Source organism: Balaenoptera borealis, assembly GCF_965194805.1.
Source record: "Balaenoptera borealis genome assembly, chromosome: 10".
NCBI lineage: Eukaryota > Metazoa > Chordata > Mammalia > Artiodactyla > Balaenopteridae > Balaenoptera > Balaenoptera borealis.
In genome coordinates, this window is record NC_138874.1 from 98,425,913 (window position 1) to 98,452,939 (window position 27,027).

At 39.5% G+C, this 27,027-nt stretch overlaps 1 protein-coding gene across 9 annotated transcripts in view; it reads right to left on the reverse strand.

Moving 5' to 3' along the window:
• Window positions 1-27,027, reverse strand: part of LOC309636184 (uncharacterized protein) — a gene marked incomplete at its 5' end in the record, with an annotated part of 720,691 nt that overhangs the window by 569,369 nt on the left and 124,295 nt on the right. For 7 of the 9 annotated variants that reach the window (XR_014249272.1, XR_014249273.1, XM_082408533.1 and 4 more), the window contains one exon: window positions 24,849-24,987. The exons of the other annotated variants lie outside the window; for them this stretch is intronic. The remainder of the gene's footprint in view (window positions 1-24,848; window positions 24,988-27,027) is intronic. 9 annotated transcript variants of the gene reach the window in all.

The following is a 27,027-nucleotide window of genomic DNA, read 5'->3' on the forward strand; positions in this document are numbered from 1 at the left end:
CCCCAACCATCAGACTCATTTGTTCATCAAAGTTCCCCGAAGTGCCTTAGGCCTTCAATTTATGGTTTCAACATACTTTCTATCAAAACTTCTATGGCCCCAATAATTTACTTTCAGCTACTGGAGAATGTAAAAGGTCTGATAATTATTCTATTGGGTTTTTAATAGCTGATGAAAGTGTCCTTCCTCACCTCTGTATATTTGCCTTTAACATATAGGGATTATAGCCCCTGCTATAAAGATGTTGAGAGGAATATTTCAGGGGTTGGGATGGGATGGGATTCATACATCATAGACAGACACTTTCAAGTTCTCACCACTTAGATGCAAAACAAGGTCACTTAGTGGCAATGACACTTTCTCTTGCTGCATTAAGCACACGTACACTCATGCTCATACACACACAGATGCACAGTTATGCATACATGTGAGCACATGCACACATGTAGATGTACATTCATACTTCACAGCAAGTAAGAACCCAGCCAGGGACTCTAATCAATCCCTCCTTGTTTCATTATTCTACTTGCTTTCTGTCAGGCATATCAGCTCTAAATTTACACACTAGAGCTTTTCAGCCCAACTCGTTTTTTCCCCAACCCTTAAGTAATTATTTGAGAGGAAATTACATTATACGTTAAATAAAATAATTTCTTTCCCAGACAGATCTCAGACTTCAGGCATTTATAAGTTGATACTATATAATAAACTAATTGTGTAATTAGGAATACATTTGTCAAGTAGATAATTATTATGCTTAGAACATGTAAAAATTGCTTTTTAAAGAGAGAGATGAAAAGGTGGTATTACGAATTTTTTAGTGGATCAAATGAAAGCTTCAAGTTTTATTGGAAAGGAATAAATGGCCCTAACCAGAATTGGTTTTATGAGTCTTTAAGTCCATTTTAAAAAGGGTCAGATAATGAGTTTGGAGGAAAATCTGATCTGGCTGAATACTCATTAATATCCCTTTACAGCATTAAGTTGGCCGTGACAGACATTAAAGTCTGTTCTGGGTGTTGTGTGTCCTCCTACCCCACTTCCTCTGACATCAACCCTAGTTGGTTACTGATGATTTGCTTCTCCCCATCTTCATCTCCACACATGTCAAAGACACTCTAATGTCTTGCATGAACTCCAATAGCCTCCTAGACAGTTCCCCATTAAGTCTTTTTGTATGTTTGTTTTATTTGCTTTTATTGAGGTAAAATTCACATAACATAAAATTAACCATTCTAAAGGGCACAATTCAGTAGAATTAGGCCACCTACAATACTGCAAAACCACCACCTACATCAAATTCCAAAACATTTTTATCTCTCCAAAAGAAAACTCCATACCCATTAAGCAGTCAGTCCCATTGCCTGGCAACTACCAATCTGCTTTCTGTCTCTATGGATTTACCTATTCTGGATACTGCACATAAATGGGATCATACAATACGTGACTTTTTGTGTCTGGCTTCTCTACTTAATATTTTCGAGGTTTATCTATGTCATAGCACATATAAGTACTCCATTGCTTTTTATGTATGAAGAATATTCTATACTATGTATATACCAAAATTGGTTTATCCATTCATCTGTTGGTGGACATTTGGGTTGCAAGGATCCCACCTTTTGACTATTATGAATAGTGCTTCTATGAACATCCACATACATGTATTTGTTTGAGTACGTGTTTTCAATTCTTTTGTACACGTACCTAGGAATAGAATTGCTAAGTCATATGGTAAATCTATGTTTAACATCTTGAGGAACTACCAAACTGTTTTGAACAGCCACTGCACCATTTTATATTCCCATCAGCAATGAACAAGTGTTCCAATTTCTTCTCATCCTCACCAACAGGTCATTTTCTGTTGTTGTTTTTGTTGTTGCTGTTGTTATTGCCATCCTAGTGGGTGTGAAGTGGTATCTCATTGTGGCTTTGATTTGCATTTACCTAATGGCTAAAGATGTGGAGCATCTTTTCATATGCATATTGGCCATTTGTATATCTTCTTTCCAAAAATGTCTGTTCAAGTCCTCTGCCCATTTTTTAATTGACTAGTTTGTCTTTTTGTTGTTGAGTTGTAAGAGTTCTTTATATATTCTAGATACTATTTGTAGCAACTAAGTAACTGGCAATTTTACAGTATCTCCTCTTTTATAATGTCTTTCTCCTCACCTAGATGAGGAATTCCATCCAGGGCAGTACCCACTTTGGTTTATGCTCGCCATTCTGTCTCCTTCACCTATGTGTTGCCTGCCACAGAGGAACATTCACAAATAGTCAATTAATAAGTGAATTAATGAATGAATGAGAAGTCTACTGTCTTCTCAGGAAGATTAGGGCACTGCCTTCTTACTATACATCCCTGTCTATAAGAGCTTAGGCATATAGTGTAGGGAAAGAATAATCATCCCTGATATCACCTTTAAAAGTTAAGCCTCTTTCAGTAACTATTTTTCTATTTTTTGTGTATTAAATATATTTCTCCTGACAGTCTCTTATGCACTAGGCAACACATGAGGCACTACATAGACAAATGTGAAGAAAACTCAGTCCTTCTTATAGTAGATATTTTACTGCCCAGCAAATGAACCTCCTTCTTATGTTTGGGGAATTCTCCATTTCATGTATCAACCACGTAAGGTGAAAATGTTGGATACTCACATCCCCAGCCTTCATTACAGCTAGGATACAGGGCTTTGACCTAGCTCTGCCAATCAGAGGCACCCACGTTGGACCTGGATTCCATAGCTGGTGAGGTAATGAAGCAGGGGCTGTTGCAGATTTTGTTCTGGTGAGGCTGACGGAAATAGTAACAGAGACAGCCACGCCCAGTATCCAGTAGCAGTGATCCAGAGGCAGTATCCAGAACAGTTCTGCAAGCACCTTTACGTGCCTGGGAGAAGAGGCATTTTCATGGGATCTGTTCTGAAAGACGACTAGAGTGATTTTTCTTGTATGTGGCATTCAATCCTAGTTCTCTAGTCTCCTAGAGATTCTGCAAACTGCAATATGCTTGAATAAATTCTTTTCCTGCTCAAATTACGCGAGGTGATTACCGTCCCTTGCAACTGAGACACTTGACAGACACACTGCCCTCATGGAACTCACATTCTAGAACAAGGATAGACTGACTACTGCCCATGGGCTTCCTGTCTTAAAGCTTTATTGGAACACAGCCAGGCCCATTTATTTCCATATGGTCTATGGTTGCCTTGGAGCTACAATAGCAGAGTTGAGTAGCTGACACAGAAACAACTTATAAAACCTAAAATATTTACTCTCTGGCCCTTTACAGAAAGAGTATACAGATTCCTGCCCTAGAAAGGGAGACATGAAAATAAAATGCAAATGCAGTATAATATCTTTCAAGCTTTTATTAAGACCTGCTTTGAAATGATCCACATTTTTACTTGTACCATCTCTTAAAGTGACAAATTTTATAGTAAGTGACCCCAGAGGCTTTCCAAAAATGTGTATCATAAGACATAATTCCCTGGACAAAGCACTTGTTATATGAAATGAGATTTTCTTTTATTTGTTACAACTTTGTCTTAAAGAAGCAGGTCCTTAGTCTAGAAATAGGAAAATCAATGGAGAAATATATTTTCTCCTAGTATTGACTTTTGTTATTATCATAGACCTTAAAGATTATAAGTAATCTTATAATTTACCTGTGCTGATCTAATGTTTGAATCATCTTCACACTAAGTGACCACAATGTTTTCATATCTTCCAGTGACAGAAAACTAACAAATTCTCAAGGAAAACTGTTCCTTTCTGGTCAGTCTCCATTGACACCAGGCTTGTCATTACGTCAAAATTTGTTTCTATCCACCAGTACCTCAAAAGAATATTTAATTCTTCTCCCACATTAGTGCATTTACGGATTTGACAACCACTACTCTGTTTTCCTGACTTGTTTTTTTTTAAATTTTACCTGGAACAACATAAAATTGTAAGAGATTTATCAAAGGTCTTTTCCACATTTTCTCATTAACATAGCACAGTAACACTAGGAGGACAGTATTGTCATCCCTATTAGAAAACTATTCCAGTCCAAATTCACACCGGTAAGTGATGGAACTGAGCTACACATGGTTTTCCATTATGGCCAACATGTTGGTTTAAGTCGCATGAGCAATCCATATGGCAAATGACATTTTGTACCCCTAAAAGCTCTCCTTTGCCATGGTTTCTGTTCTCTCTCAGCATCTGTCTTTCTAAGCCAGAGATCTCCCCATCCTCTCTACACACACACACACACACACACACACACACACACACACACACCACTACCTTCTTTTTATCATGTCCTCATAGAACAACTAGAAACCCCCTCAATCTTCTACCTACGGCTTCTACTTCCAGCATGTCCTTTGAGTTGCCCCTCCCATGTCATTTTAATCTTAATGATGTCACTGCTATGCCCAGTAGGCAGTGCCTATGGTGTCAATGGTTCTGTCCCTTACTAACTATTTGACATTTGGCAATTATATTTCTGACTATATGACCTCCTGGTGGTTTCTCACCTTCTGTACCTTAATAAAATGGATTCAATATCTATGTCCTGAGTACAGTGAGAGTTAATTAAAATACTTACATAAAGTGCTAAAGAATAAGAGCCAAGCACATTATTACTATAAATACACTTGAAAAATACAACAAATCTTTCCCATAGACATCTCTGCTGGAAGAAAAGTTGCTAATTCTACAGCAATCAAGATAAGGCATTAGGGCTTTCCTGGTGGCGTAGTGGTTAAGAATCTGCCTGCCAATGCGGGGGACACGGGTTCGAGCCCTGGTCCGGGAAGATCCCACATGCCGCTGAGCAACAAAGCCCCTGTGCCACAACTACTGAGCCTGTGCTCTAGAGCCCATAAGCCACAACTACTGAGCCTGCGTGCCGCAACTACTGAAGCCCATGCGCCTAGAGCCCGTGCTCTGCAACAAGAGAAGCCACCGCAATGAGAAGCCCGCGCACTGCAACAAAGAGTAGCCCCCGCTCACCACAAGTAGAGAAAGCCCACGTGCAGCAACGAAGACCCAATGCAGCCAAAAATAAAAAGATTAGGCATTAACATAAGCAATCTAGCACTGAAATTTATTTTTATCTTCCTATTGGAACAAAGATTTAAACTCTTGAAGAGCAGCTTGAAGACGAAACACGTTAAAAAAAATTGCACTTCACACGTCAATTCTATGCCATTAGATTCAGGGCAGGAGATTTTTTTTTTCATTATAGAGATAAACCAAGAGAGAGACAAGGTCTTTCTTGTACCAAGTATATGACTGTAATCCTAAAGATTGGAAAATTCTCCACCAGAGTCCAACAAATCCCTCTACCTGCACAAGGTATTGTGCATGCTAAGATGATTTGAAAATGCAATGTCACTGGAGATATTAAGAAAAATTTGATGACCAGAGAAATGACCAAAACGAAACACTTTATTACACTGAGACAGATTTCACTAGTAGATTGATAATTCGGTAACACTAACGGGATGACTACAGGCAATTTGTTTAATTTCTATAAGCCTCAGTTATGTTATCTATAAAATGAAAAGATCTAGCTCATTTGTTGTGGAAGTCAAAGAAACAAACAAACAAACAAACCTACATGAGACCCAAGGGCAAGTACTCATTAACTGGTAGCTCTAAATGGAAAGTGGTAAAACGCAGTGCTCACAGTGGTTATATGTCTTATCCGCTGTGTGACCTGAATCAAGTTACTTATCTTGACTAATCTGTGCCTTAGTTTTCACATTTGCAAAATGGGAATAATACTACTTATCTCATTTGGCAGTTAAGAGAATTAAACTAGGAGTATGTGTGAAACACCTAGGACAGTGCCTGGCGCATCGCAAGCACTCAGTCAACGTCAGTTACTGTCATCATCCTCATCGTTGCATCAAATATACATTTTTCCCTTATCAGGGCACATCAGCCAAATACTACCTAAGTCTTTGCAAAATAAGATTTTTGATTTAAGTTTTTAAAAGATAGAAAGTAGAAGTTAAAACTATTGCTGAGAGAAAAATTCTCTCTTTAAGAGAAAAGTCACAGTGCCCTCATAAACCATTTCCAATGCTGCTGTTGATCTCCCTGGCTTCCAAATCCCAGACGCTGCCTTATTAGTTGAATCCCCATGTTTTCTTCAATGCCCTACATTGAGACTGAAGCAATCATATAAATCTCTCAGAATGAGACAGCTATATGGTTACGGCATCTCCTGCATTTGTTGAAATAGCCATTTTAGCCAATTTTAATATAAAAGATCCGAAATTGTTAATGTTTTCCTAGTGATATTTGATGTCAAAATTAATATCTGCATGAACTGTAATAATTGATTTTTTGTGTGAAAAAAACATACAAGTTGACAGAGGGTAATAATCACAGTGTCAAAGACCACAAGATTTCATTTTCTCAGAGCCTTCTATATGCCCTGGTTTCACTTATACAGGCTGTCATCAAGATGGTGAGATTTATTTCACCTCTAATTGCACCATGGCAGCCAGTGTCATAGGACATATAGCTATGGTATCCACTTTTCAAAAGGGTGCAAAATCCATAGCATCACATACAGGGAGTTACATGCACGATGAAGAGAATGGCTTATGTGCCAATGAAACCCAATTAAAGGCTTATAGAAGAAACTTAGGGGTGCAATTCAGATGTCTAAAAATGTATAGCAACCAGTGACTTATTTATTCAGGGGAAAATCCAAAACAGTTTGCTTATGACCTCAATCCCAAAGGAACTGCCCATCAGAGAATGCAAGTTTGACCTTTTTTGTGCAATTTTCTGTGGTTTTCTTTCTCGTGCACTGAAATATGGAACATGCATTTAAAAACCCTCATGCCTGTTTCAAGATCTGTGTGTGACTTCCCCTTGAAACCTCTCCAATTTCACACATAATTCATTAAAGGCAGATAATGGTCTGGAGCTCAGGAACAGGAACTGTAGTCAGTATTGGCTTTTCTCCTTCTGCCACTAGCGTCACCGTAGGACTAGTTGGTTGGTTTCCATTTACTCTAACTCTCCAAATGTTCATTTATGCTCAAAATCATGTAGCCTGCAGGGTATCTTGTTTTATGCCAGGCCCTGAAGCCTTGTGCAGGAAGCACATCATATGTCCCAGTACTCAGAGCGCATGTATTTGAGAGCTAAGGCTTGTATTTGTGAAAAATTAAATCTGTACTATCAGGAGTGAATTAAATATAATTAGATATGTCAGTGAATGGCCAGCAGAGCTGGGTTACTGAAAACACAGCTTTAGCATCAGCTTTTCTATGTCTGAATCCCAACAAGACCACTAACTAGCTGTATGATCTCTGTAGCTGTGAGAGACCATCCTAGTTTGGACAGCAAACCTGGATAGAAAACCTGGCCTGGTCATTCAGGGAAACTTCAAAACGGATGAGTATTTTGATAGATGAAAACTGGGGAGCTATGTGTTACAGGCAGAGAGAGCAGTGTCTGAAAAGATAGTGAGGAGAGAAAAAGCATGTAGCAAATTCAAGAGCACAGAAAGGAGACTTATGAATCAACATAGGAAGTAGAAGTATAGCTGGAATTGGGGCTGCAGACTGTGGATGGCTTTGCAAGCATGGTCAGGGTTTTTTTTTTTCCTTTGAAAACTACTGATGGTGAGTGACTGCTTAATGGGTACAGGATGTCCTTTGTGGGTGATGAAAATGTTTAAGAACTAGATTGTTGCACAACACTGTGAACATACTAATGTCACTGAATTATAAACTTTAAAATTGTTGATTTTATGTGAATTTCACCTAACCACAAGATAAAATTTTAAACTAATTATTATTTTAAAATTAATACATGCACAGATGGCACAGAATTCAAAAAGTATTAAAATTATTCAATAAATAGTTTCCCTCCTACTCCTGACCCCTTGTTACAGCTCCTTCTCCATGGACACCTCAGTTGTATGCACATTTTTGTTGGTTACCCTTCTAGATATATTTTGTATGATATGTGTATGTACGCTGTTGATTTTCTTATCCAATTGGTAGCATTTCATACACAAGGATTTGTGCTTTGCTCCTGACTTTAAAATTGATCTTAGAGGGACTTCCCTGGTGGCACAGTGGTTAAGAATCCACCTGCAATGCAGGGGACACGGTTTCGATCCCTGGTCAGGGAAGATTCCACATGCCGCGGAGCAACTAATCCCGTGTGCCACAACTATTGAGCCTGCGCTCTAGAGGTCGCGAGCCACAACTACTGAGCCCACGTGCTACAACTACTGAAGACTGCACGCCTAGAGCCCGTGCTCCACAACAAGAGAAGCCACCACAATGAGAAGCCCGTGCACCACACAGAAGAGCAGCCCCCGCTCACCGCAACTAGAGAAAGCTCATGCACAACAACGAAGACCCAACACAGCCAAAAATAAATAAATAAATAAATAAAATTGATCTTAGAGATCATTCCATACAAGTACACAGAGTTTTTCCAAAGGCTCTGTTGTATGGTTTTGCAGTTCCAGTTGCTGGATATTTAGATTACTTCTAATCTTTTGTTTTTAGAAGGATATCACAACAAAAATCCTTCTTTCATAGTTTCACCTGCACAAGTACATCTCTGGTCTAACTATATATTTCTATTTACTCTTCTGGTTTTTTGCTAGTACCTGAGTAAAACTCCCTACTATGAACAGTAAGGTTTTGGTTTTTTTTTTTTTCATTTCTTCTCCACCGTCTTGCCTCCCTGCCCACCACCTGAGTCTAGTGGATTATGTGATTTTTGGAGTGTTTGCTTGTTTTTGAACAAAACAAGATTTATATTCATACAAGCACAAACACATATATGTTTATTGGCAATAGACATATGCCTGATTCATATTTTTTGAATTAAGCCCCACATTTTCCTAAAGTGTACTGAGTTGAAAATTGTTATCCAAAGAAGTGACATCAGCAAGATGGTGACATAGGCCATTCCCAACTTCAGTCCCCTTCACAAGAAGACCAACTAGCAACTATCCATAGACAAGACACTACTGTGGAAATCCCAGATGCTGAGGGTGATACTGAAGGAACCCCGGACCATGGATACTGAGAAGGATGGCATTAGAAGGGTAAAGGAGCAGCTACACACTGACCACTTTGCCCTTCCCCCGGGCTGGCATGGCAACACACCAAGAGGGTCCCCTGGGCCTACAGTTTCTCTGATGGGAAAAAGGGACCCCAAGGTAGACATCCAGCTCTCCAAATGTTGCTGGACATTTCCCAGGGGGTCCACTCAGGTCTTACAGGAATCACAGGGGGAATCTGTGGGGCTTGACAACAGGGTAATTACACTTAAACATTTAAGTATGCTTATATTATAGCTCTATTACTTGATTTGCCAATCTAAAAAAAAAAGCCTTTTAGTTTCTATACTACCTTCGATTTTTTCTTCTCCTTCTCTTCCAAATTTTACTCTATCGTTTCCACTTTTTCAAGTGTTATAGATTATTTATATTCTATTGTGTAATTATAACCCCCACCTTTATTTTAGTCTTAAACTCTCTCTGAATTAAGTCTGGCCACACTTTCACCAGACATCTCTTCATCCATTTAAGTTTGCCCTTTAGAAACCTCTAGAAAGTCACATTCTAGAAAGACATTGGAATTGTATACATTGATGTTTTTGCATGTGGATATCCAATTGTTCCATGTTGCCTGGTATGTATGGTCATTTCAGGTCAGAGAATAAGTAGGTTCTGGCTACTCTATCTTAACTGAAAGTAGAAGTCTGGACCTAATCTCTAAATTTGTTTTTCCCACTTTAAATTGGCTTTATGAACTTAGTCATCATCATTATTTCCATGTTGCTGAAGTTCAGGGAAACTGAACAATTTATCCAATTCACAGAGTTGTTGCAGTGATAAGTGATAGTGAGACAAGTTTGCAAAACCAATAGTGCAGCATATGACATCATAATTGTGCAGCAGCTGATAGAGGCTTTAATCAATTTAAGATTATTTATTAAATTAACTCTACTACCGTAACAAGTGTCCCTCTGCAGTGTATTCAACATCCATAAACACTTTTCCTTGAAAAGTCTCTACTTTTATTTCCTTACCCAAGACATACTGAAGAGTGTGTTCTCAGCCTGATCAGGGGGCCCCATTTGTATCCCTAGCATTAGCTGCTGATCTACACTTATCAGCAACCTGTGAACTTCATTCACAGGTTGCTAAATTACTGCTTCCAGAAAGGGACAGATGACTACAACATTTCACTGACATAGAGCTCACTCAATAAAAATAAAAGAAGCCTTAGAGAATACGGGTTTGGAAGAATCATAAATAAGTATATATTTTAGACAGGCTTTGTTTTTCCTAATGTCAGGAGCAGTGAGTTAATGCTAAGAAATAAACATCTTTAGTTATTAAACAGGCTATTAGCAGGACAGAACTGTTCTCATCACTTTCCATAGAAGGGAGTGAATCTATTACTTTTGAATGCAGCTGTATTAACAAAAACATCAATTGTTTATATTAAGATATTTCCCAGAGCTCTACTTTTGTTTATAAAAATAAAGCCCTATGTGGGTTGTGGAATTTTATATTTTCCTCTTTGAAACCCTTCCAACAGCAATCTAACTGTGACACATAAGGATATGGGGGGGCTTATTTCATGAGATGGTATATATGGGATTTCACTGGCTTTTTAGGACCAGAGACGATGCTCTGAGCTGAACCCCTAGATGTCTCTAACAACCTGAAGTCTAACCCTGTGTGTTTTTGTGAAGCAGCGAATACAGGAGTAGAAATCTAGAATCTCAGAGTCAGAAGTGAAGATGCTTACCATAGTGGGAGATTCATCCGGCTACCCCCTCTCTCACCCCATCTCTTCACGGTCAAAACTTTTCAAGAGAGTTTTTCCCTTCCACACCTCTTCATCACTTCTCAGATCACTCACGATAGCACTCTATCACTGCACCCTAACTCCCTCCCCAAAGTCATCAACAATCTCCATGTCACTAAACCAAGGGATATATAACAATTAGAAGATACAGGCATACTTCATTTTACTGTGCTTCCCTTCATTGTGCTTAGCAGATACTATGTTTTTTACAAATTAGAAGGTTTGTGGCAACCCTGTGTTGAGCAAGACTATAGGCACCATTTTTCCAACATCGCTTGCTCACTTCGTGTCTCTGTGTCACATTTTGGTAACTCTCACAATATTTCAAAATTTTCCATTATTATTATATTTGTTACGGTGATCTGTGATCAGTGATCTTTGATGTCATTACCATCACTGTTTTAGCATTTTTTAGCGATAAAATATTTTTAAATTAAAAAAAGGGGATATATTTTCATCATCCTCTAACCTGACCCATCAAAAGAATATTCCAGTATGACCAACTCTACTTCTCAGAACATTCTGTTCCGTGGTTTCCAAGACCCACATTGCATTTTCTATCTTTTCTTTTTTTTTTTTTTTCTCTTGGCACTCTTTATCAGATTCCATTTTAGATCTGTCTGCCTCTAAATTCAATAATTAAATGCGGTGATGATCATCCCTAAGTGTTCTTCTTTCCTCATGCTTTGCACTCTCCCTGAAGGAAGACATCACTCCCATGACTTCAACTGCCACCTATATGCAGGTGACTCACCTGCCTCCCCTCTAAGCTGTGGGCTCCCTTACCCAGGTGTCCCACTGACATCCCCACATGATGTCTCAAAGGAATTCCATACTTATCATGTCCAGGTCAATATTAAAACAAAAGAATTTTTTAAAAAAGAAAAACTGATGTTATTCTCATTTTCCCAGCTTAAAGTAAAAACTAACATGATTCATCATTATTCAGTGGCTGAATAATCTAGCCACTGTTTTTGTCTCCAGCCTCCAGATCCCGGCTCCCATGTCACCGCTCAGAGTCACCCAACCTCCCAAAGTTATTATCTTCTGCTTTGTGGTCTCATGAGGCAATATACCTCCAAGTGGTATAATTTAATTTATATGTATAATTTCTTGATTGATGTAAACCTCCTCCCCAGTGAGAGATCCATGATGGCAGGGCCAAATCCTGCCAAGCTCTCCAGTGCATCCTCAGAATTAACACCATTGATCAGTAAAATTTGTTGGATTTATCGAATAATTGTAAACCAAGAGTCCTGGGTCCCTGTCCTAGCTCTATCTTTGCTAAGCTGAATGACTTCCAGCATAAAAGACTGCTGGCTAAATCGAAGAGATGTCTATCCTTGTCATTGAAGGATATTAACACCCTGTACAAATCCTGCCCACTGGAAGGACCCAATCCATTTGCTGATTAATCATTTAAGCATGTTTTCACACTCAAGAAGCTTGGATAGAGGAAATCAATACTACTTTCCATTTCATCTAACTCCCAAATTTCCAAACTAACTTGATTAGTTCTGCAAGTGCCCAAGGTACAGTTTCCTATAACTGAGCCTTATAACTGCATCTTTCTGGGGATTCAGAGTATAGAAAGTGCGCAGCTGATTCTCATTTGAGGATGCTCAGTGCTTACCCCAGTTGCTCTATGGTTTGGAAAACTTGAAGGAACAGCATTAATGTAGGAAAATGTGAGAAAATTGTTGACCCCCAACAATGAGAGAGAGAAAAATGAACCTCTGGTTAGTATCTGCCCAAATTTCAACTTCACTGGCAACTCTACTGCTTTCCTCCATGCACTTTAGAAACAGTTCGCATATTTTTCTATAATTGTGGGATGCTAAGAATACACAACAGTTTCACATCCATAGAAGCATTTTACCTTCATTAAACCCTATAAGGCAATCTTGTCTTTGTTCTAATTTTTTTTCAGGTTAGGAAACTGAGGATTAGAGACACCAAATGGCCCAGAGTGTATTATCCCTGTGGTGAGCCTGGTTTCAACTCGGCTGCTTTTATTCTAAGACTTCTCATTTTTTTTCTCATTACCTTAATTTAAATTTTCTTTTTTTTTTTTATTGGAGTATAATTGCTTTACAATGGTGTGTTAGTTTCTGCTGTATAACAATGTGAATCAGCTATACATATACATATATCCCCATATCTCCTCCCTCTTGCGTCTCCCTTCCACCCTCCCTATCCCACCTCTCTAGGTGGTCACAAAGCACCGAGCTGATCTCCCTGTGCTATGCAGCTGCTTCCCACTAGCTATCTATTTTACATTTGGTAAGGTGTATATGTCCATGCCACTGTCTCATTTCATCCCATCTTACCCTATTTTTCTCTAATTCCTAAATTTGTGTTTCTTCTTCCCACATGCACTACAAATTCCTTGGGGACAACAACAGTGGACTGTGGCTCTCAAGTCAGACACAAAGCAGTTTTGCTGAACTGGGTCAAGGAATGTAGAAGGAACAGAGAAGGCTGCAGACACAAAGCCCATTATGTCAGAGTAGAGACAACTACTGAGGCTTTAGTTTGAAGAAAACCTCAAAGGAACACATGTAATTTATTTATTGCTGGAGGGAATGGCTTTGGGTCAGGACCAGCTATATAATTTGCAGGGCCCTGTGCAAAATAAAAATGTGGGTCCCTTGTTCAAAAAGCAGGAGAAAATATTTCTCCTTCCTTCCATGGTCTTTTTCTCCACCTGTTGTGGTATTTTTTATTTGCTGCTTAATGTTGGACATGTGGATATTTGCAGGTTGAATGCAGACCTGTGCCCATGCCCAGGCCTCTGCTGGGGATGGAGGGTGTCAGCTGTCACTGCAGAGGGACAAGGGAGAGGGCTGACAACATGTCCAGGAGACACAGACAGCACAGCCTATGAACAAGGCTCCCAGACCCCAGTGTAGGCTCCATTGTCCCATCAGATTTCACTTACAAAACATAGAGTTAAAGATAAAATTATTAAAAATTTCATACAGCAATTGCAGAGCATTAAACTCCAAGACTGAGGGCTTCTCTCTGAGTGTGGAGCCCTGTGCACAGTCCAGAAGCCAGCCCTGCCCCGGGTCACACGTATTAATGAAACTAGGGCAAAGTCAGAGGCTCCTGGACCACCCAGAGTCCTTACATTCTGCATGACCCATAAGAACAGCATGTGGCAGCCTTAAATAAATATGGTATTGAATCAAACTGGAGAGACTGCCGATAAAGCAGAAAAGGCAAGATGTGTTTTTTAAATCACAGTATTAAATGAAGTCAGACTTCCCCTGGAGACTCAAAAGGAACGTTTTTTGGTACTTCTTTCATACTATTAGAAATAAGATGAAGTGTCAGTTACACAGGCTTTAACCTCAAATTTAATACTCTTAAGCAATGGCAGGCCAGACTGTGAGGGTACCTCCCTCACCCCTGACCTCCGCAGAGGGACAATGACCCCATCTGAAGATGGCCCAACGTTTGATGAGCAGCTTCCTTCATCATTTTCAGGGAATGACAGACAAGGAAAATTTAAGCACTAAAAGTCTCAAACACATTCTTGTTGGTGTCAGGGTCTTTCTGGACCCCAGGGCTACCTTTGACTATATTGGCCAGGCACACTGATTCTACTGCTGTCCAGAGCCATTACAGATGGAGCACCAGCTTTAAAAGGATGACCCCAGGGGGGTGATTGGAAGAAACCCTCCCAGGCTACATCGTAGCATCCTCACACCAGAAAGGGCTGTAGGTAAAATTGTGCTTACAAATTTATGGCAATTTTCTTAGAGATGAGACCCTATTCGGCCGCTACAACCACCCAATCCTCACAGTGTGGGGCTTCACTTTACACAAGAGTTATCAGTCACATTTCTGCAAAGTCAGAGACCGTTTAGTGTTCATAAACTGAATTCTACTTTTAACATGGGGCAATTCAGTATTTGAGGGACGCCTGAGGTAATCCTCTGGGAACCCAGACTCCCCTATTCTGAAATAGCCTCAGCTTTCAGAAAGATGTTGAATAACCAGCATAAGTGTAGATTGGCATACTGAATTGGAGATGCCTACGGTTTCTCCTCAGAGCAGTTCTGCTCATTCTTACACATGTGATTCTTTATTTTATATGGAAAGTATTAGTTTGTTTTGTGGTCACCATGTTTCTTTCCTGAAATGCAGCCCTTTAGGTTGACTTCTCCAATATTATAAATATAGGATGTGATAAATGTCCTATTCTAGGTTATGTCCAGAGTAAATGGAGGGATAAATAAATCCAATTACAAAGTGTCACATACTGAGAGCAAAGCAAAAACAATCATTTTATGAGAAATATTTCTGTTCACTATATGCAGAAGAAAGGGTGTTTGCGCCCAGGAAAGACACGAGTGCAAAACTACACACTAGGCAAAGTGAGCTTCTAAATTCATTTTCCTTCTAATTTGGGGTTAGTCTTAAATTGTTTGTTTCTTATGGAATGCATTAGTTTGCTAGAGATGTCATAACAAAGTACCATAGTCTGGGTGACAACAGAAATTACTTTTCTCACAGTTCTGGAGGCTAGAAGTCTGAGATCAAGGCATTGGCAGGGTTGGTTTCTTCTGAGGCTTCTCTCTCTTAGCTTGTAGATGGCTGTCTCTCCCTACGTCTTCACGTGGTCTTCTCTCTGTAACTCTCCGTGTCCAGATTTCCTCTTCTTATAAGGGCACCAGTCATACTGGATTAGGACCCACCCTTATGACCTCATTTTAAGTTAATTACCTCATTAAAGATCCTGTCTCCAAATCTGAGGTACTAGGGGTTAGGATTTCAACATGTGAATTTGGGGGGGATGTAACTCAACCCATAAAATGAAAGAATAGTAAACATAAGAAAAGAAAAGTACAGTTAGAGAAACTGTCTCTTCCGATTTACTGCACATATGTCTAAAACTCAAACATACTTACAGAGCAAATTTCAAAACAGAGAAAAAATTTTTTTCTTTCTATAATTTTCGTTTTACAACATTGTTGCCATACTGATAGGATTTATACTAAAATGGGCCTGATTTCTGCAGCTCACACTGAGGGAAATGAAGGGCCCATTATGAAAAATGTCTAGTAACTTTAATGTCTATGTCTATGTCTAATAGACATGTGACATAATAGACATAATGTCTATGTCTATGTCTAATATGTCTATATTACATGAGTTGACTATGAGGAGAGTTCTCATAGTCAACTCATGTAATATGAATTTTCCTGGGTTTTCACTTTGAGGAAATGTTCTGAAGCTATTAAGGTTTCTGTTAGTCAGTGTAGGCTAAGCAAAGCAGAAAATACTGCCTATTTCTAAAAACTAATATATGGTCTGATATATTATCTGATTATATTATATGGTCTGATTATATTATATGGTCTGATATACTATCATTGTATCCCAAAGATACAATGAATTCCTACCATTGCTAACACAAGAAGAGAAGATCAGGCAGTTGGCATTAGAGTTGGTTGCAGATGAAGCCCTGGTAACGTACCTTCCTCTCCCCCATTCATGGTTTGCATCATCAGCTGCAAGGGAAGGATGACACCTTGAAGAGTCTTTCTTTGAGGCACAGGTGATTACTGAGCTGGCTCCACTGAATGTCCCTGCTTCTCCGATTGATGTGAGCCTTCCTGACTCCCTAACCTTTCACTGGGTGAAATCCCCACTTTACAAGCTCTCATAAAACCATTTCCCTTTGTAATATAAATAACAATTTATGAGTGTACATTTAATGCCATGGTAATTTGCTAATTCTACCTCCATCACTAGTCTATAAGCCCCAGGACTGCAGGGACTATGTATGTTTCATTTACCTTCATGACTCTCATAAACCAGGTCCAGAGATGTGAAAGCAAATTCTGGAAACAAGCGGTGTCAACAGGACTCTGAATGGTTATTGCTCTTGCTAAGTGACGATAGTTTTAAATTCCAGCAAACAGCTTCCTAATTACCCCTAATTAGACAAACTACAAATGCCATTCTTTCTCTTCATGGACTAACTCAAACCCAGAATAATGAATATGTACTTCAAAAATATTTATATGCATAATAATACATAAAACTTCATAGGCTTATAAATTCATATATAATTTAATATCCTAAAAATGTCTCACATCTTATTTTCTTGTGATTTTTTTCCTCTGAATTCTTGTGGCACTCTCAACACAGCTTGAATATTGAAGAAGTATCCATTGTTCACTTTCTCATGTATCATCACTATCATAATATAAAATAATAATAAGCTCTATTATCATAGCACATTACTGAGCCTTTAGAAAATACACAGGAAATATTTATGGTATCTAAGCTGGAAATCCAACTAGTGATTAGATCCCCTCCCCAACATCGCCAATAAAGAAACATAGCTAAAGTCAAAGACGGCATTATCTCTAGCAAACTCCATTTTATCTCTCATCGGAATCCCAGACCCATATATTCTGTTGAGCACTTCTACTTGTAGCCCTGCCAAATCTGGTCTCCTGCCTGTTTTTGTAAATAAAGTTGTATTTGAGCACAACACCATTCACTCATTTACATATTGTTCCAGGACTGCTTTCATGCCACAATGGCAGAACTAAGTAATTGTCAGAGGCCATATGACCCCCAAAGCTAAAAATATTTATCACCTGGCTTTTCACAGAAAAAGTTTAAATGATCTGCTTGCCACTTACACCCTGAATTTCCATTTTTTTAATCCATAAAATGGGGATAATAAGGTCTATCTCATAATGAAGTTAAGATTTTAAATACAGTACTGTTCTCAAATCACTTTGCAGGTGCCTGGAATATAATAAGCACTCACACGTGATGACTCTTCATATTAATCTTATTCCTTCCCCGTTTGTCTGCCTCATAAGCCCCTATTCATATTTCAAGACTCAGACCACACCTCTTCAAGAATACTCTCTGACTTGCCTTCCGCCATCCCACCCCCTCCTCAGTCTTCCACTGTGCTCCCCCATCACCTGAGGACACCTTCATATTAGCTCTTCCTTCATTATACAGTCTTCTGCCTCCTCTCAGAAGACCATGAACATCTTGAGGGCAGGGTTTGTGCCTCACTGATTCAGAATCCACAGAGCCAGAGTACTGTCCACTGCCAGCTTTCAGTGCCTGTGAGCTGCTCATGGGAGGCTACAGAATGTCAGCATCCAGAAGATGTGCATTCATAGACAGGGAGGTTGCTGGGGCACTGGCGTTTTTTGGCTTGATGGAGGTTACTCACTCAACTGACTTCCAAATCAGTAGTTGGAAGTTATATTTTGGCAGCTGAGGTCTGATCAACATGACAGCTCATAAACCAGGCGCCCACTGAGGACTCTGGATCCAAATAAGTGTGATGTGTGTGATGCATCCAAGCCCCAAATCACACCATCAGCAGGTGACCTTGATTTTAGCTCCTTTGTGTGGTTTCACATCCATTCTTTCTCAATGAATCGTAAATGGGCAGAAAAGTGCCAACTGCTGATTTGTTTGTTTAAAGAAAATCTTATATATAGTAGTGTGCATGACATATACACACTATTATAATAAAATAGATAACTAATAAGAACCTACTGTATAGCACAGGGAACTCTACTCAATACTCTGTAATGACCTATATGGGAATAGGATTTTAAAAAGAGTGGATATATATATATGTAACCGATTTTACTTTGCTGTACAGTAGAAACTAACACAACATTGTAAATTAACTATAGTCCAATTAAAATTAACTTTAAAAAAATCTTGCCACCAAGAAACTGGCATTTAGGGCCAATCTGAGAAGTACTTACACTAAAGTCAAGATAAAAATATGAAGGACTCCCTTTTGCTTGTTTGTTTGTTTTTGAATCTGCCAATTTTTCCAACTTTCCAAGAATGACAAGCACAAAGTGGGGCTCATTTCCCATCTTTCCATCTAGAATTTCAGAAGAGATTCTCACTATTTTGGCCACTTTGCTCTTTCTAGAAAGATCACTATCTCCAGGATTAAGAATATGATATTTAACCTCAAAAAACTACTGCAGTTTTAAAGTTCAGTTCTCTTAAAGAGAAGGTTGTTTTGCTTTCTCTGTTATGTCTTGTCAGGATGCCCTGACCTTTATCATCATTCAGAGAATTCTCTTGAAGGGCTGAATTTTAAAAGATATGCATAGCCTCCAAATGTTCTAGCAGAAAACTTTCAGTCTACAAAAGATCATTTGCAAAATGCTTCGCTTTTACATCCAGACAACTTCAATGGCCCTTTCTCCTGACTACTCAGGATTACGTGGCAATAATAGGAGCAGCTATTTATCACCAGACTCCACAACTTGAGCAATACTCAGAATTGGTTCTGTCAGTTTTCAGTTAAAACTCAAGCCTAGGGCTTCCCTGGTGGCGCAGTGGTTGAGAGCCTGCCTACCAATGCAGGGGACACCGGTTCGAGCCCTGGTCTGGGAAGATCCCACATGCCGCGGAGCAACTGGGCCCGTGAGCCACAACTGCTGAGCCTGCGCGTCTGGAGCCTGTGCTCCGCAACAAGAGAGGCCGCGATAGTGAGAGGCCCGTGCACCGAGATGAAGAGTCGCCCCCACTTGCCACAGCTGGAGAGGGCCCTCGCACAGAAACGAAGACCCAACACAGTCATAAATAAATAAATTAATTAATTAAAAAAAAAAACCCTCAAGCCTAGCTTTCCTCACTCCTTGCTTCCATTCATCTTCCTTAAATCATGTCCAAAATGACCCTCTACCACCTTTCACTTGATTTCAGAGACACTGATGATATACAACACTTAACTCAAGCAAGACTTCTCTGTTTCCTTCCATTTTCTGTACAGAGAGAATGGAACCACTGATTATGCAAAAAACTTTTACCTTTATCATGATTGTTTTGATGCTCCTACACTCTAAATGGAAAAACATTTCATGCTAGAAATTTCAAATACCTCTCCTCTCTTATTCTTGCAAAGACAAATTGAAAGGCTTATTACATTTGGGTTCTAATACACCGTTTTATTATAAATAATGAATCCTTCTAAAAAAGGAAAAGCTGTCATAAGGATTTCTCAATAAGCTCTCATTACCTCATAGTTTATGTTTTATGCTTTATGTCTGCTGGATTTGATATCTTCTTTTTATGATGATTTGCTGTATTACAGTAGAGTGCACTTAACTCAATAAAAGTGATTTTCAAAAAATCAGGGATATAAGTCATTTAAGGTAACCACAGGATGAATTCTCTATTTAAACTCAAGTCCTAATTATTGAAAGAGGTAAAAGCCTAGACACACAGACATACACACACACAGATTTTCCTTAATTAGGTTCATAGAGTATTAAACATTTTCTGACATATAACATTTGCCTGTATCTTACAGATAAATATAGTATATTAATATTTTATGGTCATTCTTTCTCTTTCCTACACCCCAACCTTACTCATTCTTTATGCCTTTTCCTGAGCTTGAACTGAATACTTTTAAATTTTATATGCAAATATTACTTAACAGCTACATTAAGTTTATTTTAAGCTATATCACTCATATCTAAATCAACCTATCTATACTCTTCTTTGCAATGATGTGGTTGGAATCGTGAAAACTCTATTTCTCATCTTTTCAGATGGCTTCCTGTTAAGTTCCACCAATATGGGGTGCTAGATTGAAACTGGAAGGCAGGAAGAAAAGGAAAAGGCTGGTCCCTTCCTGTTTTCCTGCTCTTCCTGCCAGCATCACTCCAATTTCACTCCAGCAATGGGTCGCAGTTAGCCCCAGTCTCCAATAATTTTGGTCCTCTAGGAACCAACATCACTGTGTTCCTTCAGAGGGACTAACACTTACTGGGAGTTGGCCATTCCCAGGGATCTGGACCCAAACTCTGTGGTGTTCAACCTCTGCTCTCCTGAGGTACCAAGAGTAGCCAAGCATCTCCTTCTCTTCAGAGTTTGGAGTCTAGCTCTCCAATACCCCTCCTCTAAGCTCCTGTGCTATTAGCTGCAGCTGCATGGCACCCCCTTTTCAGAGCTTTGAGTCTCATTTCTCCAGGGCATCTTCTCTAAGTTTCCAGATTCTGGAAATTCCAACCCCTTTTCCTCATGCTTCAAGACTTAGATGTATAACTCTGTTGTACTTTAGTGTTCTATTTTAATCTTTTCATGCTCTAACACCTCTTTATCCAGTTCAATATAGTAAATTCTTTCTGTTGCCATATTTAATGATTTCTATGTTCCTAACTGGACCCTGAGTCTGAGACTATATTGGTACCAAACATAGTTCCAGGCTACAAAACCACTAAATGAGATTCATGGATTGGTTTCATTGTATCCCTGGCCTTGAAAAATATGCTGAGCTCCTTGTCAATGGGAAAAGAGAACGCAGTAATTCTTAGCATGCTGTGCATCATGATTAATTAAATTGTCATCTGTGGTTAATCGTGATAAAGTATCTAAACACACTTTTGGAACCAAGTGTCTGCTCTTGATGCATATGGGGTAGGATATCTTCTGTGCTGGAGAGCATGGAGAAACAAGTGACCAGCTCAAGGCTTTAAACCCTTAGCTCGATTGATGGAAAAAGAAAAGATCTTTAATCTCTATACATCCCTAAAATAATCCTATTTCATTAAAAATCACACTCAAAATTCAATTGTGTGGGGGCTTCCCTGGTGGCGCAGTGGTTGAGAATCTGCCTGCCAATGCAGGGAACACCGGTTCGAGCCCTTGGTCTGGGAGGATCCCACATGCCGCGGAGCAAATAGGCCTGTGAGCCACAACTACTGAGCCTGCGCGTCTGGAGCCTGTGCTCCGCAACAAGAGAGGCCACAACAGTGAGAGGCCCGTGCACCGCGATGAAGAGTGGCCCCCACTTGCCACAGCTGGAGAGGGCCCTCGCACAGAAACGAAGACCCAACACAGCCATAAATAAATAAATAAATAAATAAATAAATAAAAAGACTTTCTCTCTATTTCACTGTCTTAAAAAAAAAAAAAGAAAGAAAATGAAATAACTTAAAATTAAAAAAAAAAAATTCAATTGTGTGACTTGCAGAAATAAAAACTAGGTTGAATTCACAGACTCCCAGCACTTGAAAACCCAAGGCTTGGAAAAAGTGAGAAGTATTACAGCATGCCTGGAGGCCACTTTATTTCTTTGTTTTTAATACTCATACCTGCTGGTCACAAAACTGTAAGTGAAAATGTGCAACATAATGATCTCATTGTACTTTCCAGAAAGATACTGGTATCTTGGAGTATCTGCATAGCTATGGTAGAAGACACAATGGGTATTGATACAATTATGCAGAGAGAATTGATTAAATGAGAAGAGATTCTCCCAGCAACCACAGGAAGCAGATAGTATGTCCATTTCACTGATCTAAGACAATAAGTGGGAAAATTTGTGGGAGGTGCCAACAGTCCTTTGAAGAGTAAAAAAGGAGGGTGGGACTACTGCAGCTCATGGCCCTGTATGTAGCTTTTAAGTTCCTTTTGTTTTGGTCTCTTCACTGGAACTGGTTCACTGATTCACAGGTCTAGGGCTCAGTAGACTGGCTGTTACCTGATTCAAGTGGACAGATTTACAAAATGAGCTAATTTTACTATTCTTGCAAATCTTCATGTTTGTGGGTCTTGGCATTGTACCTTACCCTTAGTAAAACACTGTTTCTTCATCATCTCCAGCCCTCAGATCTTAATCCCACTCCTTAACTAACGACACTCCTCACATCTCAATTAATTAGTTCAGGCAGGTTTACATATCATTTGATTTGCAGGTTAAACCTGTAATGATATTCCCTTTCTGAACCAACATGTCATCATTCCAATCTTTTCTGCCAAAGTCAAGAGGGAGCATGAGATGATCAAGTGTAGTCAAGCACATTGTAAACTGTAAAGCATGACCCTGCTACCCTTAGAAATAATTCATGTCATTTCCATCAGCCACTCATTCAGATTATGGAGTTCCCTTCATTTCAGTCATCCAGCACATAGTCATTAAGTGACAAGAACAGCATTTGGAATATAATAGAGATAAATGCAGACCCAGCGTTGCCTTTATGGAACATGGAAATCTAACAGGAAAAATAGACATTAACAAATAACTACGGAAACACCACAGCGTTCTAGATTCTGACAAGTGCTATGATGGATAAGTAGAGGTGGGATATAGCAGGGAAACTGGGTCTGGACCTCCTGTTCTTGGTTGAGGTGGGTCGTTTTATGCCAGCAGATGTCTCAGACACAAACATTTTTAAAAAATGCAACCATTGCAGGGAAATAACAACAGCGTGAAATCCATTCTCTGTTGCAATCTGTGTGACTTAAGCCTGTGACCTAAGCTAGGAATGCAAATTCCTGAGACTGTTTCCTCATTTATCTTGTCAATTAGTGCGTGTTATGGACTGAATATTTGTGTCCCCCAAAATTCATGTATTGAAACCCTACTCCCCAATGTGATGGTATTAGGAGTTTGGGTCTTGGGGAGGTAACTAGGATTAGATTAAGTCATGCGGGTATAGCCCTCATGAATGGAATTAGTGCCCTTATAATAGTCACAAGATAGCTTGCTTCCTCTGATCTCTGATATGTGAGGATAGAATGAGACGTCAGCAGTCTGCCAGGTGGAAAAGGGCTCTCACCAGAGCTCGACAATGCTGGCACTCTGATCTTGGACTTTCAGCCTCCAAGACTGTGAGAAATAAAGTTCTGCTATTTATAAGCCACCCTGGTCAATGATACTTTGTCAGAGCAGCCTGAATCGACTAAGACACTGCCTACAAAGGGTGGTATTGCCCTACCAATACCACCAGGGCATCTTCAAAGGAACCTATGCAGCCCTTCACTGTCCTCCAACCAGTCCTGCCTTCTGCCACTATCACTCACCCAATCGCTCACTGAGCGGAGATCCAGGCAGTGATGGACTAGGCAAACTCACCAACAAGTTAAGCTCTGAGGCCAGGGCTTATACAGGCTGTACTTCTGAGGATCTTGGAGTAAGAGGATATTCTCCCTGCACATCAACTGGCACTTGCAGGAGTCCAAAAATTGAGACTTTCAGCAGTCTAAAGCCCTCCTTGATATTTCTGAGAATACCTAGACACTGCTGCTCCTGTGGCCTCCTCTGCCTCTTGGGCTCCAGATTCCTCATTCAGGGTTCTTGTTGCTCACCACATTGACCCAGACTTAAAATTCAGTCCCTTCATTGATTTCTCATCCACCTTCCACCCATATTCCCAACTCTCATGAAATATGCATGACTTCATAAGAGTGAATATCACATCCCACATCACAGAGTGAACAAAATGGTCTATTTTTCCTCTCTAAAGAACTTTTTGGAGTTCATGTCCCTAGAGTCCAAGAGATGGTAAACACCCGAACAAAACTTAGCTTCTACCAATAAGAAAGCTTGAGGCTGCGGAGGTGGGAAAGAATGGTTGCTTTGTAAATATGGGCCTTCCATCTCTAATTTGAATGCACTTTCCATTTTTCAATCTTTCTTCTTTTCTAGCTTCACCCATTCTTGGATTAAAAAAAAAAAAAAAGAACTTTTTGGCAATCTCATCACTCAGGACCCCATCCAAAATCCATTCACCCCTCTAATCTCTATTTCTTCTTTTGTTCCTGCCTAGAGCCTCCAGGTCCTCTCTATGTCAAAGCAGCAGCACTTGGACCTTATTTCTGAAGACCCTGGGTCCCACACTTGGCACCAAACACTTGATTTTCCATGTATGTCTTTCCCTCCCTAAATGGAATCCTGGTTCCTGTTAGAATAAAACATGTTCCCCCGTGTTCTACTCCAGCATTGCTGCAGAGAGGGGGTTAGGAGCCACCTCACAGCCCCTGTGATGACTCCAAACTGGATTTGCCACCTTGCCTCACCCCTGACTGAAGGAAGGACTTGCCGCAGCAGAGGCAAGCAAGTCCCGAGTTGTGCTATTGCCTCGTCGCACGGCAGCCGGGACCTGATCTTAGTGCACGAGGAACTGCAACTTTAGAGTCTCATAAATCAATGGCAGCGCCTACCTTCCATTCAAAGAGCCACCGGCGTCATTAGTGGTAAATGGTCACACATTGCAGTAACTGGCTGCTTTTCTTCAAACGCTGAGAGACAATAGGGATGTGTGAAAACAGGCCGTGCACAGACAGAGTAGAACAGACATTCCTGGAACAGACACAAATGAGCGGAAAGCCGTGTTCAAACCATTGAAATCCAGCAATTAGATTATCCAAATATCTAAATCTGACATAAGTTTTGGAGTCAGATCTGGGTGCAATTTCCAATTATTCGTTTACTTGCTAAGTATCCTCAAGTAAATGGCTTAATTCTTCCTACTTCTTTAAACAATGAGGCTAACGTGTCTCATCACACAGGTTCAAAGTAAGACAATGAATTTAGTAAGTGTTCAATAAATGGCAGTTGTCACAAAGAGAAGTCACATGGAAAATGAGCCAGTACATACACTGAAACCTTTTGTGCATTCTTACCTCACACACAGTTCCTCACTTGCAAGCAAAGCAGCCTTAAAATCTAGCACCCAAAATCCTATCATTTAACTAAACTAAGTCTTTCTTGCTTTCTTTGAAATACTTTTAAACAGAACAGATTCAAATTTTCTATTGGCAGCCTGTTATATGTGGACAGTGACACTTCTTTCCTTCCTATTTTGCTTAGAATCAATATTCTTTTCATTTTGGACTCTTCACCAACGCCATACAGCTAAGAAGCTAGGGGAAATAGTAGGTGTTCGATAAATACATGCTAATTGATTGACTGACCCAATCTGTGTCCACCAGCACCCATACTAATGGAGCTGTTGTTAGAACTTAACCAGGGTAGCTGTTTGCTTGAGAATCAGGGCCACGTTTCTCTAATCCAGAGGCTGGAGCTTTTAAGACTTTGATTACAGCACAAGAGGTTGGCTCAGATCTCTCCTCCTCAGCTGCTATGGCACTATGAGTTGTACAGAGTGTCCAAATGGGATGTAATAAACATATTATTCATCTACAGTCTGAAAGGTAGTTTGTCATACACATTTGTTGCTGGGAAACCACCACACATTTCTAAATAGCTTTATTATTAGAAGGACTCAGGAAAACAAAATTTAAAAATCTTTGCAACAATTTTAGCTCCTGCATAAAAGACACTTTGCTTTTTGCTGTGACCTCAATGACACCTACAGACTCCACCCCACAAGGCCTATCTTTCAACTCTATTGGATTTAATAAATCTTTTTCTTGGGGTTCCATTTGGGGCATACGTGTTGTGAGTGGATATGAGAAACTTGTGTTCTTATAGTTATGAAAATGCTGCCTTAATGAGATAATATATTTACTTATTAAAACAATAAACACAGCTGAAAAATGAACCATAAAAAAACCTGTGAGCTACAGATTTCTCTACCCAAAGTGTCAGCTTTAATTGAGAAATAAATTGAACAATCCATCTTCTCCCATCATCTTTTCCTCAATCTTCTTGTGTACTTATGGTATTCAAGAGCAGTCAGCATTACTTACATAATTACAGAATCACAAAACTCCATATGGATGTTGATCAGCCTTGTAATACAATTTTGACAACACAACATAATGTGGCTCTTCCAATGAACTCAAATCTAATGACTAAACAGAACTATATCTACATATTAACAGGTTTTCCTTTACCATGTTGATACTATTTAGATTTCTCTCTATTAGGGTCCTAGAGGCAATGATGAAAGAGATACATCATATACTAAGGGAAATAATCTAATCTATGTTCTAAGTGGTGATTCCCAGGTGTGTGTGAGGGACTATTTCATGTAAATTATACCACAAGACTAATTTTTCCTGCTAATAGTTTTCAGAGGTAAAGGCTGAAATAACCAACAGACGCTGGAACCATTTGAACATAACTGTTCCAATTTGTTTTTCCCCAACACATGTTATAATAATCCTAAAATGATATAGCATATGTCACTACAGGGAAAAGTCACAATAATTTCATTTGTGTTTTCAAATATTTTAGTTTTACTCCTTCCCTACTCTGAAACTTTGTCTTTCTTTTTTTTTTTTTTTTTAAAAACCTCCTGGCCCATCCATATATCAGGTCAAAAAAATATTTAAAAATATTTGGGGACAGGGGAGACCATCAAGATGGCAGAGAAGTAAGAGGTGGAGATCACCTTCCTCCCCACAAATACATCAGAAATACATCTACATGTGG